Source organism: Peromyscus eremicus, chromosome 14 (genome assembly GCF_949786415.1).
Source record: "Peromyscus eremicus chromosome 14, PerEre_H2_v1, whole genome shotgun sequence".
Classification (NCBI taxonomy): Eukaryota; Metazoa; Chordata; class Mammalia; order Rodentia; family Cricetidae; genus Peromyscus; species Peromyscus eremicus.
In genome coordinates this window covers 64,210,946-64,229,381 of record NC_081430.1, presented here as the reverse complement: position 1 = coordinate 64,229,381, position 18,436 = coordinate 64,210,946, and the positions used below count along the sequence as shown (strand labels likewise).

At 46.1% G+C, this 18,436-nt stretch overlaps 1 pseudogene; it reads left to right on the top strand.

The window, feature by feature from the left end:
- The first annotated feature begins 10,668 nt into the window (after positions 1 to 10,668).
- Positions 10,669 to 11,184, top strand: LOC131924232 (peptidyl-prolyl cis-trans isomerase NIMA-interacting 1-like; annotated as a pseudogene).
- Positions 11,185 to 18,436: the final 7,252 nt, after the last annotated feature.

Below are 18,436 nucleotides of genomic sequence, written 5' to 3'. Positions count from 1 at the left end.
GCCTTTCTTAGGGGCTGTGAGGGACCAGAGAGTAGTTTAGCAAGCTTTGTTAATAGTCTAGCAAGTATTCCTCAGACATCCTCATGGTGGGAGCTAAAGCATTACTGATAAACTCAGGGAATGTTCTAGCAGACGTCCCTATCTAACCCAAGGGAACTAAAGGAGCTGGTGATGGAATGTCTTCCTTTAAGTACTTAGTGCTTTTTTCCCTCTTCCTCAGAAAAAGAAAAAGAAGCATTTTCAGAGCCTTGCCAAGCATGCATTCACTGCTCATCTTGGGGACAATAGGCTTTGTGTTATCTCATAGCTCCAACTTCACCCCCTTTGCTGTCCTGGGTTATGCCGGACATAATGCTGCTCTGTGAATGTTTCCTTGCCAGAAGGCACAGTCTTGAGCCTTGTCAGTAGAGGAGGTGGAGAGCCCCAGAGGAGGAAGGGGCTTTGGGATCTCCCGGAACGCTTTGGTTTGCCCCTTTTCCCGGAGCTTCCAGCATTGGCTGAAAACAACACAGGGAAGTAGTTGACACGAAGCTGCTCTCCACCAGTGTGATCAGGCGAGGTGGCCACACCTGTAATCCCCACACTGGGGAAGTAGAGGCAGGAGGGAAGGAGCAGAAAAGTTCAAGGCCATCCTTGGCTGCATAGGCTAGCCTGGGATACACGAAACCTTACTTTTTATTTATTTGTTTTTAAATTTTATTGTTATTGTTGTTTGACCACCCTGGCTGGCCTGTATCTTGCTATGTAAACCAGGCTGGCTTGGAATTCATGGAGATTCACCTGCCTCTGCCTTCCAAGTGCTGGGAATAAAGGCATGCACCACCACACATGGCTGAGACCCATTTATTTTTACAAGTTGTTAATTGTTTTTTCATTTTTCTTTATTAAGAAATTTTTTACTCACTTCACGTACCATCCACAGATCCCCCCTCCTCCCTCTCCCACCCACCCCAAGCCCTCTCTCCCAAGCCAACCCGCATCCCCACATCCCCCAAATCAAGGTCTCCCATGGGGAGTCAGCAGAGCTCAGCACACTGAGCCTAGGCAGGTCCAAGGCCCTTCCCACTGCACCAAGGCTGTGCAAGGCATCACACCACAGGCACCGGATTCCCAGAAGTCTGCCCATGCACCAGGGACAGATCCTAATCCCCCTGCCTGGGTGCCCCCCAAACAGTTCGAGCCAAACAACCGTCTTCCGTATCCAGAGGGCCTAGTCCAGTCCCATGGGGGCTCCACAGCCACCAATCCACAGTTCATGGGCTTCCACTACTGTGGCCGGTCATCTCTGCACATCCTCCCATCATGATCTCAACGTCCCTCACCTGCAGAATCCCTCCTCTCTCTCATCAATTGGATTCCCAGAGCTCAGCCTGGTGCCTGGCCATGGGTCTCTGCATCTGCCTCCATTAGTCACTGGACAAAGGCTCTATGATGACAGCTAGATTATTCTCTAGAATGGTCACCAGAGTAGACCAGTCCAGGCACTCTCTGGACCACTGCCAGCACTCCCAGGTGGGGTCATCCTTGTGGATTCCTGAGAGCCTCTCCGGCACCCTGCCTCTTCCTATTCCCATGATGTCCTCATCTATCATGGTATCTTCCTCCCTGCCCTCTCACTCTGTCCCTGTTCCAGCTAGACCCTCCCATTTCCCTATGTTCTCATCCCCCACTCCTCGCTCTCTGCCACCCTCCCCCCCAGTCCGCTCATGTAGATCTCATCTGCTTCTCCTTCACAGGGTCATGCATGTGTCCCTCCTAGGGTCTTTCCCTGCTAGCTAGACTCTCTGGAGCTGTGGGTTGCAGTCTGGCCATCCCTTCCCTCACATTTAGTATCCAATTATGAGTGAGTACATACTATGTTTGTCCTTCTGAGTCTGTGAGACCCATTTTTTAAAAATTAAATCATGGGCAGCTGGAGAGATGGCTCAGCGGTTAAGAGCACTGGCTGCTCTTCCAGTGGTTCAGAGTTCAATTCCCAGCAACCACATGGTGGCTCACAGCCACCTGTAATGAGATCTGGTGCCCTCTTCTGGCATAGAGCACCATATACATAAAACAAATAAATCTTAAAAAAAAATTTAAAAAAAAAATTAAATCATGTATTAGTCTAGATGCAATGGTGCACAAATATCCAGTACCTGGGGTCTGGAGACTGAAGACCAGGGGTTCGTGGCCAGCCTTGGCTAACCTACAAATTCCATACTAGTCTGGGCTATGTGAGTCCCTGTCTCAAAAACAAACAAACAAACAAACAAACAAACAAACAAACAACAAAATACAGGAGCCAGAGCGATGGTTCAGCAGTTAAGAACACTTCCTGTGCTTGCAGAGAGCTTGAGTTCTGTTCCCAGGACCACATGGTGTGTCACAACCCTCATTAATTCCAGTTCCAGGGGATCCAAAGTCCTCTTCTGACCTCTGTAAAACACTATGAAGAACGGCATAAAATGGATTCTTCACAGCTTTGACCAAACTGGAGAGTGTTCTCAGCTGGCCTCCTCCTTCCTCATAACAGTGGTACAGTTTATGGGAGGGATGGGGCAGAAACCAGGAAACCTGCATGTGTGGATTCAGCTGAGGGTCCCATTGACTTGAGCTAGGAGATAAGTCATAAAAATCATAAATCCGGCCTTTGGGTTCTTGTTGCATTTTCTAGTGCCATGGGAAAGGGTCCCAGAGAGGTGTCTCTGTCCTTGGCATATTTCTTGTATGGCTTTGGGACTGAAAAGGACAATTATTGTTTTGTCTAATTCCAATTTCTAGGGAGGCCATCACTACATCCCTTTTTTGTCCATTAACTCAGTGGGGATTTGGCATGCTGTTTTGTCTAGTTGGCCATCTACTGCAGATTTTGCATAGATTCCATCAAGGCCACTGGAAAGCAGATGTAAAAAGAGACATGCTTGCTGAGGAAAAACAGTCTAGACAAGGGGAGACAACATCAGAAGCTAACCTGTAGCTCCACCTAGTGGCAGGACATTGGCTTTTAAGCCAATGCCCTTAAGAACCCCCTTACTCAGCTGGGAAGGTATGGGACAGGTCAGTTGGGGAAAGGCTTGCCTAGTGGGTTTTGTTAGGTTGTCTGCCACTATGACAAATCACATGGCCGAACATCTTGAAAGGAGGAAGGATTTATTTTTGTCCATGATTTCAGAGGTTTCAGCCCACAGCTTGCAGCTGTGTTGATTCTGGGGCTGTAGTGAGGCAGAACAGCTCAGAAGCTGGTGGACACAGATGCAGAGAGGAACCAGGGGCCCTAAAAAGCATACCCCAGTGATCTAGTTCTCCTAGCCTGGCCCTACGTCCCCAGACTCCCACCACCTCCCCAGACAGAGCCACCTAAGAGGGAGCAAGTGTTCAACTTGAGCCTGTTTGAGGGCATTTCACTTTCAAACCACAACACTTAGGTGGATAGCAGAGGACTGCAAAGATTTTAAATCCATGTGATAAGAATTATTGCTTGTCTATCAAATGTACCTTCTGCTAATAACTTAGTTTTCAAGTGTTTATAAACAGGACAGTTGAAAGCCTCTTTCAAATAGTATTAGTAATGTATCTTGTATTAAACTCTTTTAATTATAAGTTTGTTTTGAAATGAGGACAAATAAAGCAATATAGCTCCTTATTGACTACACAAGTGGCTCAAATTATTTAAAATGACTCTAAACAGTACATACAGCAAAGCCTGGTGACTTAGCAGCCTGATTTGTGTTCTTTTTATAGCATATTAAGAGGACATTCACAATAGACAGCATTGTATTAGGATCCTCAGGCTTTTAAAAGATGTAGAGACCCATAGAGGTTTCCTAGTGAGAACTTACTCATGGTCTGAGAATCTGAGCTTGCTTTACCCAACAGGGCTGCATATAGAGATGATTTGAACACGGGTGTGTTTACCAGCTGTTTGGAAGGGTCTACACTTGGCTGTACACTGTGCTTTGATCTGGGGAGGAGATCTTTTGCCTTGTCCCTTGGTATGTTATAAAAAGCCTTTTGAGTAAGTCTTTGAGGCCACTGGGTATTGATCCAGGCCCTCCTGAAGCTGTCCTGTGTTTCTGTCTTTCTTCTTGTCAGCCAGGTCTCTCTATCTAATATTTTCTCTCGTATAAGAACCCTTCAAAAGGTGGGAGCTGGCTTCCCACAAAAAGAGTATAAAATCTGTGTCAGTGGGACGTATCAAATATGATTACTACATGACAGCAGCTCCTGTAACCGTCATTGTAAACCAAATATCACTGCAAAGGTTTTAAAGCAAATGGATGCTTAAATAGACATCAAGTCTCTTAAGATTTCATTCCCTAAAGCAAAACAAACTAACAAACAACCACACAAAAACCTAATGGGAAAATATCTCCATATATAAGAAGTTGTTCTGCAAACTTTACTAAGAGCAGACCAACATTCTAAGGAAGGCTTGTTATATTAAAAAGAAACAACTTGATTCTTGTTTTTTATCTACATATTAAAATTTTACCTTAAACCCTCTAAAAACAACTTCCTGGCTGTATAATTACTATAAAATTTATTTTACTTAGGGTTTTTATTGCAGTGATAAAAATCACCATGGCCAAGAGCAACTTGGGGGAAGAAAGGGTTTATTTCATCTTATCGCTTGTAGTCCCTTATCCAGAGAAGATGAGACAGGAACCTGGAGGCAGGAACTGATGCAGAGGCCATGGAGGGGAGCTGCTTACTGGCTTGCTCCTCATGGCTTGTTCAGCCTGCTTTCTTATAGAATCCAGGACCATCACTGCAGAGCTGGCATCAACCACAATGGCCTGGGCCCTCCCGCATCAACCACTAATTTAACAAGTGCAACACAGGCCAGTCAGGTGGGGATGTTTTCTCAACTGAGTTCCCTCTTTCCAGATGGCTCTAGCTTGTGCGTGTTGTCATCAACTTCTCAACATAAATCTTTTCATTTAATCTTTGATAAATCTCCTAAAATGGGTCAGAACTTACTTAGCTTCTTAATTACAACAAAATGTAATCCTTAAATTGTTATAAAATAATACCATTCTAGAAATCAGAAACCACATGTATACTATCAATACTTAAAATCATTTGTCACAGGGATGGAGAGAGAGCTGAGTGACAGAGTGCTCGCCCTGCAGAAGACTCACCCAATCCTCAGCACTATCAAAACAAACAAACAAACAAATAAATAAAATCTTTTTTTTTCTCTTGGCCAACTTTAGGCTTAGGACAAAGAAAGGAAGACCAAACAAAATTATATTTCTTGAGTTTAAGAATTCTGATAAGAGGCTGGATAAATGGCTCAGTGGTTGAGCATATACTGTTCTTGCAGAGGGGCTGAGTTTGATTCCTAGCACCCATGCTGGGCAGCTCACAACTGCCTGTAACTCCAACTCCAAGAAATCCAACACCCTCTTCTGGATTCTGTGGGCATCTGTATTCACACATACACAAACACCACACACACACACACACACACACACACACACACACACTCTCTCTCGCATAATTAAAAATAGAATAAATCTTTAAAAATGAATTCTGATAGTCATGCATACTAGTTAGTTACAAACTTTTTATAATTTAGTCTATGCTTACAGTTAGTATATAGTTTCACTTAAGGACTTCTAAATATTGATTAACTGGTTAATATTTACTTATGCTTACATCTGTGCTCCAGACAATTGTACCATTACTGATGCAAACATGGCATGTTCATTAAAAACGTAACATCTACAGGGTGTGAAAAGCTCAAGATTTTTGTTTTTGAAATTTGCACGTTTTTTGTACATTATGAAGATGATTGTTTTAGAGACTTTGTCTCTAATCTAAGAAAAGACTACCCAGGAAAACAGCAGCCACCTACCTGCTGCTGAGAGGTGAGCCCCTTATGGCAATTCTCTCTGGGCCCTATTGTCTATCGCTACCAGGGAACACAAATGAACCTGCTTCATTAAGAGGCCAGTTGAGTTCAGTTATTAATTCTCCTTAGAATAGTTTAAAGCAGTCTTTACTAATGGGCCTCTACATGAAAACAGAAAGAAATTTTTCTAAAATCGACTGCTACCTAAAATAGACAGTTGTATTTCACAACTTAAGTGCAAATGAGTTGCCCTTGCATAATTATTAAAGCTAGGGTAGTTAAGAACGGCAAACAAACATGACAGTTATTTTTAAACTGCATTGCTCTAGCTTATATTGGATGCAAGTGATCTTTTTTTTTTTTTTTTTTTTTTTTTTTTTTGGTTTTTCGAGACAGGGTTTCTCTGTGTAGCTTTGCGCCTTTCCTGGAACTCACTTGGTAGCCCAGGCCGGCCTCGAACTCACAGAGATCCGCCTGGCTCTGCCTCCCGAGTGCTGGGATTAAAGGCGTGCGCCACCACCGCCCGGCGCAAGTGATCTTTAAATACAGCCTCTATTTCGAGAGATACATAATGCCTCTGGAATCTGGAATAGCTGTTTACTGTTACAAAGATCACAGCTGTTTCTTGATATTATGTCACAATGTTTTTTGATAGCCTATGAAACATAGTAGACCTAAATGTATTATCATCTCATGGATTTTTAAGACACCAAAAGACTTGGGTACATACTTAACAAATGATGTTTTACTATTTTACTAATGGGCCCATACTCTGAGTCATGTTTATAAATGACTCAGAGGTTTTACTTATAATATATATGAATATCTATCACATCTTATATTTATTTTTGGCAGGTGTTAACATATTCCTTTTATTTGCCAACAAATTTAAATTAACCCATTTTTCAGAGATTTTCTTAAGTTTAAATTTCAGTCATAAGACAAAGCAACATAGTAAAATTTTATGTACAATAACTTGGCTTAAAAATAAAACAAACAAAGCAAAACTCCACAACTTTCATCTTTTTTTTTCTAGTTACAAACAGGCTGAGTTAATTCTTTGGATATTTTCATTCTAGCCAGGAATGGCTAAGTAACAGTTACCAAGTGACTGAACAACAGATTATTTTAGCAGAGAATTAAAAACCAGATAGGGAGCCAAAACTTCCAACCACCAAAACCAAAAACAAACACATATAAATTACATGTCAATATAGATAAGATACACTAAGTACATCTCATATTTATAAATAAATAAATCTGAGTGCACAGACCTAAAAAGGTGAATTCACCAGGGGAAAAAAAAGCTTAAGTTCACAAAGTCAGAAACTTTTGTAGCTGTGGCAGCCAGACACTTCTGAGACACAGTCAGTCCGTCACATAGGAGTACTCTCTCAGACACACAGCATGCTGCAGGGCTCATCATGATTTCTCTAGGGAGTCCCTTCTCATGCCAACCACAGGGCTCTCTAAACTCTCTGGGTCCCTGTTCGATGTTTGGTGGGAACACCACGGACCTTAAACAACCCAAACTTCCTTTCAGATAGTTCAAAGGGAACCCCAAATTGACCCAATAAATAATCCCCAACTTACCTCAAAGGAATCCTCAAATACAAACAGACATGCGTGCATGCACATACGCACACACGCGTGTACACATGCATGCACACACAGGCACACATACACACACACAACACACACACACACATGTGTGCATGCACACATATAGACGCGTGCATGCACTAGGACACACGCACAAGAGGGGACTTGACATGCCCACCCCTGAGAAGACACCCAGGAAACAGACTTTGGGCTCTCAGTTTTCAAAACACTTATTTTTTCCTGTGGTATCACACACTGCAAAGGGCCATCCATGTTGGCACAGAAAGAAGGCATGCCCCCAAACAAAACTAGATTCCAAAGCTGCAGGGGTGACTTTCGTTCTCCTCTTTTGTTCAGGGTCAGTGAGCGAGTGAAAACCCTGTAGTTGTGTTGTCCCTCAATGTTTGACAAATTCGGTTACCTAAGTTCCTGCCCAAAGGGCCTGCTCCTGGGTCCAGTCATTTGGCCGCATTAAGAGATATCAATGCAAAATATATAAAACAGAGAAAGGGCTTTGCTTAAAGTTTGGGTCAGAATGGGGGGTGTGGAGGGTGGAGGGCCACTCTAGCCTGCCTCTGTCTTCCCCACAGCAGTGTTTACTGAAGGGATGGCCAGAAGCCAGGAGACCTGCCTCAGTAGATCCAGCTAGGTGTCCCAGTGGGCACTGCTCTTGCCTCTTTGGATTCTTGTTGCTTCTTCCTGGCTTCAGGAATTTTAGGAAGGGGCGAGATCCTGTCTCTACCCCAAGTGTGTTGTTTCCTGTTGGAACCTGAAATGAAAACAAAAAAAAAAATTAATATCTCTTAATTTGGGGGGAACACTGCTGCACTGCCCAGGCCTGTGTGGGCCAGCAGCACGAGGAACCTCAGCCCGCAACCTCCGGCTGTATGCCGGCTTCAGCTTCTCATGCAGTTCCAACCGCAGCCCAGCAGACAGATGCTCCTGGCTGAAAGCACCAGCAGACATCAAAAGCTCCCCCCCCACCTCTGCACCCCCATCATTTATTGGCCCTCCACTGCATCCTGTCCAACACAAGTTCCCCGCCAAGTTGCTTCCTTCCCTGAGGGAACTATCTCCCTAAGTTGCATCCTAGTCTGCTGTTCCTTTATGGAGGCGGGTGGTGCTGGGAAACCAAGGGCCGGGTGCATGCGCTCTGCCACTGAGAGGCATCCCCCGCTTCTGCTCGTTAGAGTCTTGTTAGTCCCTACCATTCCTCCCATTTAGTCTTTCCTATTTCAGATTGCTTTGTAGTTCCCGAAGGACATGTCCTACACTAGCCACCTGGATGCTACAAGGAAGATTCTGCTTCTTTATGTTTTCTTTCTGTCATATCTGAAGGGCAGCAGCCAACTAGAGCGTGTGGCGCTGGCAGTCCTCGCCCTTCTCCCCCATTCCCTCTGCCTTGCTAAAAACCGTTAGAGTACATCCCTAAAGCTAGCCACCAAGGTTTGCTCCCTTACTTGGCTACTTCCTCCTCCTGAAGCTGACGACCAAAGTCCAGGTATCAGAAGCCCCCTTAGGCTCACCAGATTAACATGCCCAATTAAAATAAATACCCCATCCTAACCCAGGGTTTCCCCTTCACCTTTATAAACCATCATCTGTCTATGTGTCACGTTGCTCTCCTCTCTATCCAGAGACAGTCCTTTGTCCTCTAGAACAAATACCCCTTTCCCCTGTCCCCTTCTCCTGTCCCCTTCCCCCTCCTCCGTCTCCTCTACCACAGCATCCTAGCCCACTCTGACACAGACCTTCCCCTTTTCTCTCTTCTTAAGAATGACACCTGCAGGTCATTTGCTGCTGTTTTCTGCCTGAGTCAGAAAGCAGCCATTTTAACTTTTCTTCCCCACTTAATAAAGGATCTGTGTGTGAAAACAGGTGTTGGGGTGTGGTTTGTGTCTAATCCAGGGCCTGGGATGGAGTTCTTCCTAGTTGTGCAGGAGTTCCCTTCAATTTAGATGCTTCTTTTTACTAGTGACGGTTGCATGGGTCAGAACAAAATTAACCCAAATGATGGAGATGTATTTGTAGGACTGCCAAAACAACACCACAGACTAGGTGAAGTAAGCCACACTCATTTATTGCATGCAGTCTGGAGGCTAGAAGTCCAAAGTGAAGGATACCTTTCAGTAGCTGGTAGATGGCTGTCTTCATGTCTCCATGGCATCCTTTCTCTGTGCCTGTGCCCAACTTTTCTCTTCTCCCAAGGAAAAGTCATGTTGCATTGGGGCCCATTCTCTTGACCTCATTGCAAGTTAACCTCCCAATACAGATACCTTCTGAGGTACTGATGATTGTTGCTTTGGCTTATGAATACAGGGGGATACAAATCACCCCATAAGGAAGATGTTTAGAGAAAGGTGTTACTGTGCAGTATGCTCTCTGAAAACAGAGTCAGTTTGCCTGTTCTCCCCAGGAGACCTGAGCCTGCTGAGCAGGGTATGACAAAGGGGAGAATGAAGGAGGAGAGGAAGGAGAGGAGAGATCACGGAGCTTCTGTGCACTCCTAAGGATGTTAGATATTTCTGATGATACCTAGACATAAGATACTTACAAAACCCTGGAAGGTCAGAGAATGGCTGGATACTGAGCAGGCTAATGAGGAGCTGACCAGCTGTACCAGAGAGACCTGCTAAGTGGCCTGGCAGTGAAGCGGTGGGGTCTGAGTGTGGCAGTTTGAATGAGAATGGCCCCAGAGGCTCATATATTTGAATACCCAGTCTGCAGTTGGTGGAACTGCTTGGGAAGGATTTGGAGGTGTGGCCTTATTGTAGGAGGTGTGTCCTTGGGTTGGACTTTGAGGTTTTTAAAGCCATTCTCAGTGTGCCTCTCTCTTTTAGCCTCTAGCTTGAAGATCGAGATGTGAGCTCTTAGTTTTCCTCTGTTCCACTCTCATGGGCGCTAGCCCTCTGAAACCGTAACCCACATTAAATGCTTTCTTTTGTAAGCATTGCTGTCCACCTCCATCTGACTGCTCTGGGTCAGTGTCTCCCACTAAACCTGAAGCTCACCAATTTAGCTGGGCTGGCTGGCCAGTGAGCCCCTGAGATCCTCCTGTCTCCACCTCCCTGGGACTAGACTACAGGCATGCCAGGGCTGCACACAGGCTTCAATGGGTGCTGGGGATTGAACTCAGGTACTCATGCTTGTGTGGCAAGCATGTTGCCAACTGAACCATGTCCCCAGCTGCACAGTCACACTTAAAAAATGAGATTGTAGGAGGGAAGATGGCGGACGAGGAGAAGCTGCCGCCGGGCTAGGAGAAGCGCATGAGTCGCAGCTCAGGCCGAGTATACTACTTCAATCACATCACCAATGCCAGCCAGTGGGAGCGGCCCAGCGGCGGCAGCAGTGTTGGAGGCAGTAGCAAGAATGGCCAGGGGGAGCCGGCCAGGGTGCGCTGCTCGCACCTGCTGGTAAAGCACAGTCAATCTCGGAGGCCCTCATCCTGGCGGCAGGAAAAGATTACCAGGAGCAAGGAGAGGCACTGGAACTGATCAATGGCTACATCCAGAAGATTAAGTCAGGAGAAGAAGACTTTGAATCTCTGGCCTCACAGTTCAGCGATTGCAGCTCTGCCAAAGCCAGAGGAGACCTGGGTGCCTTCAGCAGAGGTCAGATGCAGAAACCGTTTGAAGATGCATCATTTGCTCTACGGACAGGGGAGATGAGTGGGCCAGTGTTCACAGATTCGGGCATCCATATCATCCTGCGCACAGAATGAGGGCAGGCACCTGGCCAGCCTGCTCGGGCTGCCAAGCAGCCCATGGACGCCCTTCCTGCTACTGTCACACAGTATTTATTGTTCCTAAATGGCTGGGAGAGGGGCTCTGAGATAGGGACTCTGAGCTTCCTGCTCCCTGTTTGACCCCAGTTGGGGCTGTCCTAGCCAGGCTCCTTCTGAGGAGATTAACTTCATACGGGCAATGGGGGTATGAAGGCCCCCAGGCTCAGGGAGTCAGAAGTGACCTGACTCCCCAGATCCCAGAGGCAGGCAGGAGGGCCTTGTTTCTTGTTAGTTATATGCTCCGTTTCTCTGTTCAGTTGCAAAAAGCAGACGCTCCACACCTGGTGATGCAGCAACTCAGCCTCAGGGTGTGACGCAGCGCCCATGCATCTTCCATTAAATCTGGAACCACTAAAAAAAAAAAAGAGATTGTAGCTTGACTTCCCTGCCACACATGTTCACTTCACTGGTGGAGTTCCTTCCTGATGCCACATATTTGCAAGCTGCTCATCTCCAGAGATGTGTTGATATCTAGAGCATATTATAAGGAGAGTCATAAGGATTAGCTAAGGCTAAGTTTTCATAATTAATATTAGGTCTCAGTGTCATTATTGGGGAGCTGGAAGTCCCACAAAGGAAAGACTGACTACATTTGAGAAAGCTTACTACAACCCCCGGCTGGACTTTGCTGTGTTAACATTCCTATTGCACTGGGCATTACTTTCAAATGCTTTCTGTAACCGTGATTGGTGAATATATTAACTTTTTGAAGAACCTCCTTTGGTACTGTAGTCCTGCCAAGTTTTCTCTACTCATCATTTTAACTAAGTGAAGTGTGAGCTAGCAGCTTGACTGTGTAGTGCTTTCACAAGAGCGTCACCAATGAAAAAAAGTAATTTTTCATTAATAATGCATTAAATGTTCCAAAGATGTTTTCTAAAGATTATCACATAACAATCCACTAGATACATTAAAGCAATTTTGTTATGAAAAATTTATTAGTACAAATATTAACTTCTGTGAATATATGTAGAATATTCATCTGGGCTTAACCAAGGAATGGACCAATAGGAGAGGGGGAGAAAAGGTAGCTGTGATCCATAAGACAGGATTTATTATGAGATTGTCTTACTTGTGTGGAGGCCAAGAGGTGTCATGGAACCAATACGTTGTCATGGAAACCAGTGGTGTGATTCCTCTGCACCTGGAGGTCTGAGAAGCTGCGGGGGTGGGGGTGGGGGGTGGGGGGGTTGTTGGCTGGAGCCAAAGATCCAGGAGCCTGGCGCTCTGCCCTCTGAGGTGGGAGAAGGTGGGAACCCCAGCTCCAGGGAGAGAGCTGGTTTCCCTTTCTCCCTCTGTTGTGTTCTACCCAGGCCAGGTATGTGATGGTACGTGATGGTTGGAATGCTGTCGGAGGGCGGTGGAGGTGGGGTGACTGGCCAGAGTGGGGGTGACAGTGATGAGGACGGGGTGTTGGTGGTGATGGTGGTGACGGTGGTGATGGTGGTGACGGTGGTGATGGTGGTGATATCAGGTGGTGATGGTGGTGATGGTGGTGATGGTGAGGGTGGTGATGGTGGTGAGGGTGATGGTGGTGATGGTGGTGGTGGTGATGATGATGGTGGTGATGGTGATGATGGTGATGATGGTGGTGATGATGGTGAGGGTGGTGATGGTGGTGATGGTGGTGATGATGGTGATGGTGGTGATGGTGATGATGGTGGTGATGATGGTGAGGGTGGTGATGGTGGTGAGGGTGGTGATGGTGATGGTGGTGAGGGTGGTGAGGGTGGTGATGGTGGTGATGGTGGTGATGGTGATGGTGATGGTGGTGATGGTGATGGTGGTGGTGGTGATGATGGTGAGGGTGATGGCGATGGTGATGGTGGTGAGGGTGGTGATGGTGGTGATGGTGATGGTGATGGTGGTGGTGGTGATGGTGGTGATGATGATGGTGATGGCGGTGAGGGTGGTGATGGTGATGGTGGTGAGGGTGGTGATGGTGGTGATGGTGATGGTGGTGAGGGTGGTGATGGTGGTGATGGTGATGATGGTGGTGATGATGGTGATGATGGTGAGGGTGGTGATGGTGGTGATAATGATGGTGATGGTGGTGAGGGTGGTGATGGTGGTGATGGTGATGATGGTGGTGATGATGGTGATGATGGTGAGGGTGGTGATGGTGGTGATGGTGATGGTGATAGTGGTGATGATGGTGATGATGGTGATGGTGATGGTGGTGAGGGTGGTGATGGTGGTGATGGTGATGGTGGTGATGGTGATGGTCATGGTGGTGATGGTGGTGATGGTGGTGGTGGTGATGGTGGTGAGGGTGGTGATGGTAATGGTGGTGATGGTGATGGTGGTGGTGGTGATGGTGGTGAGGGTGGTGAGGGTGGGGTGGATATCCACTCCAGAAGCATCCTCACAGATGCAGAAACTGTGGGTGTGTTAGTTACTTTTGAAGTAGCCGTGGCAACAATACCCGAGCGACTTACAGGAGGTCTGTCGGGCGGGGCTCATGGTGGAGAGCACAGTCCATCATGGCGGAAGACAAGGCGGTTGGAGCAGTCAGTCCGTGGCAGTAGTTGGTGGGGTAGAAAGCACAGGAAATAGGAACCAAGAGCCAGAAATCACTCTCGAGACCACCAAGACTGACCCACTTCTGTCTATTAGGCCACAGTCCCAGAGATTTCACGATCTCCCTAAACAGGACCATCAGCTGCAGAGCAGGTGCTTCAGCAGATGCCTGGAGGGTGCACTGCACGTTCAGACACAACACCAGCTCCCGGGGATTCACTGGGTAGTCCAATTAACCGTCATATAATTCAATGCAAAGTGGTAAAGATTCTAAGGTGAAACACTAAACTATTACACTACTTTGCCTTAGTTGTCAGAAATCTTTTTGTTTGTTTGACAGTGTCTGCATAGCCCTGGATGTCCCGGAATTTGCTGTGTAGATCAGGTTGGCCTGAAATTCACCAAAATCCACCTGCCTCTGCCTCCTAAGTGTTGGGATTAAAGGCATGAGCCACCATGCCCGGCTGGAAATCTTTTTCAAGATTAGAAAACAGAAATGGAGAAATATTAGGGAAGGAAAGTATTTGGGTGTTTGAACATATTTTTTGGAAAAGATACAAGGCATACCAGAGGAAAATGAAGACTTGAAAGGCTTGAGTGTGTCACCCATGGGCCTCCTCTGCCTCTGTCCGTCACACTGAAGAACAGTGGGGAATACAAGAACAGAAGAAATTACCATAAACTGAAGGGGCTTCAATCCCTGGAACAATCAACCCACTGCAGGGCACAACAAAGACTCTTGCTGAGGACTGAGCCCTCTGAAAACATTCAGCTTCCCCAAGACAAACACAGGAGACAGACAGACAGAGAGTCACACAGGAGACAGACAGAGAGTCACACAGGAAACAGACAGACAGAGTCACACAGGAGACAGACAGACAGAGTCACACAGGACACAGACAGACACAGTCACACAGGACACAGACAGACAGAGTCACACAGGACACAGACAGACAGAGTCACACAGGAGACAGACAGACAGAGAGTCACACAGGACACAGACAGACAGACAGAGAGTCACACAGGACACAGACAGACAGAGAGTCCCACAGGAGACAGACAGACAGAGAGTCCCACAGGACATAGACAGACAGAGAGTCACACAGGACACAGACAGACAGAGAGTCACACAGGACACAGACAGACAGAGTCACACAGGACACAGACAGACAGAGAGTCACACAGGAAACAGACAGACAGAGTCACTAGGACACAGACTGAGAGTCACTGTGTTAATCTTATGGAGGCATTTTCCCAGTTGAGGCTCTCTCCTCTCTGATGACTTTAGCTTGTGTCAAGTTAACATAAATCTCGCTGGCACCACTGATAGCTGGTACCACTGACCCCCTGACACACACACATCAATTTTCATTTAGAACCTTTCCTTTCTCATTTATCCCCAAGATGGAATATTAATATTGATATCAATATAAAACATAAATAACTTTAAAAGTCCTTACAAATTCAAACATATTAAATGCTCAGTCTCTTTAAAATATTCAAGTTCTTTAAAAATCCAAAGGTCAAAGTCTTTCAGCTGTGGGCTCCTATAAAATAAAAATTATGATAAACACTTTCTTTAAGAGGGATGAACCAGGGCTCAGTCACAATCAGATCAAAGCAAAAGCAAACTCAGTGTAAATAACAACGTCCAATTGCCTGGGATTCACTCACAGTCTCCTGGGCTCCTCCAAGGGCTTGGGTCATTTCTCCAGCTCTGCCCTCTGCAGCACACACAGCTCATCTTCTAGGCCCCGGCTGGCTCCACCCCACTGCTGCTGCTGTTCTTGACTGTCATCCCATGGTACTAGCATCTCCAAAACTCCACAATCTCGTCCCACAGCAATTTTCTGATGCAACATTTTCAGCAGTCACAAGAGGGCGCCGCAACAAAAGATAACAGGACCACACAGATCATCTGCTTCTGAAATGCACACAAGCATGCTCACATGGATGTGTCTGTGCACACCAATACCTCTACTCACATGTGCATGCTCACACACAGAAACACATGCATGCACATGCAGTTCACACACATGTTCACACAATCATACATGCACACGCTCACACAAAGACACACACACACTTGTATTCTCACAATACACACATACACATGAACATTCGCACACATGCATACGGAAGGAAATTGTTTCGTCTTACTTTAATTATGCTTAGGTTACTGAGGTTAAAATTGAGTTGCTGAGTGAGAGGATGACAGCCCTTGTGCTGGCTCCTTGCAATTTTCCTGAGCAGTGGGAGGTTTGCATCTAACACTCACTGCTCAGCATTAGAACCCTACAAGTGGTACATCAAAGGAGCGCCAACGTCGGGGTCATTCTCCCACACTCGTGACAAATAGCGATTTGTGTTTTCCTGGTTAATAAAGAAAAATAAAGTCCATCGTTAATATTTCCAGCCCTTTCTAGCTAAAATAATCCTGTCACCTGCTGAGTTCTGCTCTGTCCTGAACACCGACAGGAGACTGACCAGTGTCCACAGAGCTGCTGGAGTCAGCCACTGACTTCAGGGACAGGGGTGACATTTACCTTCCTGTGCCACAAAACTGGTTTCAGCGTGGTTGAGGAAGTGCTTAGGGGGCTGCCCTGAGGCTCAGAATCGTGCTCTCCTGAACTTTTCTCGATTCTGATTCTCCGGGGTGCAGTCAGCAGCCTGAGGAACGTGGCTGATGTGTGAGATGGGAGTCTCCATCTTCCTGATTTGTCCAGAGTGAGCCCGGTGTGTGCCACCTGCATCCCTGATTTCCTATAGATTGTGATGTATTGGAAATCAGGAAAAACTTGAGCTGTAGCATAAAATAAGAACCCCCAAATAGTCCAACCAAAAGTCGTAGCCCCTCATATGATGGGGCAATGACTCTACAAACCAGGAGTTAGGAGACATGAGGCAGACTCACAGCTCCTGCCTCTGCCCCACAGCAGCAACACAGGAAACGAGAGCAGCCAGTGTAGACCGGCTGCAGGACTTCACCTTTGCTTTTCTATCAGTCTCTTTATGTGGCTCAGACTGGCCTTGAACTCTCAACCCTAGACGTGCTTTTCCAGTTTGGGGATTGCGTGTGTATACACTATGACTAACTCCGGCCTCCAATTTTTAACTTAAATTACATTAAAAAAAAAAAAACCTTTTTAAAATATAGGGTTTCATTATGTAGCCCTGACTGGCCTGAAACTTGCTATGTAGATCAGGCTGGTCTCAAACTCAGAGATTTGCCTGCCTCTGCTTCCATATGCTACCACACTTAGCCCCAGGTTTCTATTAAAATAACAACAACAACAACAAAATCTTAGAATATTTTAGTGTGTGTGTGTGTGTGTGTGTGTGTGTGTGTGTGTGTGTGTGTGTATGTGTATGGTGGGCTGGTGTACAAAGTGAGAGTATAGAGATTGGTGGATAACTGAGAACTGGTTCTCTTCCACCAATTTGGTCCCAGGGAACAAACTCAGGTTGTTTCTTGCTAGACCTGGACGTAGCAACACAGGACAGTAGGACAGTAGCAGTGGACTCTCTGGCGTCTTTCTGTGTAACTCCAGGAACAGGCTCAACACACACGGTGGTTGGTGTGGGACCAGGAAGGGTACAGCTAGAGGGAGACTCACTTTCTCCTCTTTTTAGGTGTTCTTACACCCTGCTCCTTAATTTTTAGCTGCATTGATAAACACTTAGCTCTAAGCACCGTACACCTTGGAGAGCATAAATCCGAGACAGAGTCAAGGCTGGGATGATTTCACACAGTGGAGGCAACAGTACTTTGACAGAGGTTGCTGGCATGCTGGTTTGGATCTCTGTAGTTTAAACAGGGTTATGTATCCATCCAGATGCTAACTAACATCAGGGTCAGGCTGTGCCCTGCATAAGGAGACTTTCCTGTGGATACCTCACCTCTGACAGCCTCTGGTATCTCTCTTCAGTGCTGGCTCTGTTTATTACAGCCAGTTTAGGCAGAGTTGGAGCTAATTAGGGTGCGGCTCAAATGTAAGATCATTAAACAAAAGTGTAAAAAGTAAATTGCCATCATAAAATATGACACCCCCCCCCCCTTGGATCGAACAATAGTTGCTCTAAAAGAGATACTTTTGTTACCACTTTCAAGAACACACACTAATAATAAGAAAGCTTCAAATTTGATATGAATTGCAGTAGTAAGACTGTGGAACTTGAGCCTAAAACATTACCAAAGGCTGATTCAATAAATAAAATACAGTATTGCCAAAGGAATGGGTATGCACTTAACACAAGCCAGTTCTTTGAATTTTAGGAACCGCTTACAAAGAGTCCAAATGGTAGATATGAGACAATATTGAAAGCCCAAGTTAAAAAAAGGTAGACTCTTCTTTGAATTGAAAGATCAAACTGGGATGGAGTCACCGGTTGCAGCCAACACCGAGTGACAGCCTTGGCTAGACGTTCCTTTGTCACACACCATCTGTGGCCTCTAATGAGGAAAATGGTTACCAACAATTTCAGAAGTTTCCAGAGGCCGTGGACCTCATCTCATTCTGTGGGGGCCGATGGCACAGACGCAGCCCATTCTGTTGGTGGCTGTGACTCACACTGAGCTCCGTGCGGCAAATTGGGAACTCTTAAAGGAAGAGTTTGAAAGTTTCCTTTTCCACCATCTTTTTCAGTTGAAAACGCTTTTCTTGCCGGGCGGTGGTGGCGCACGCCTT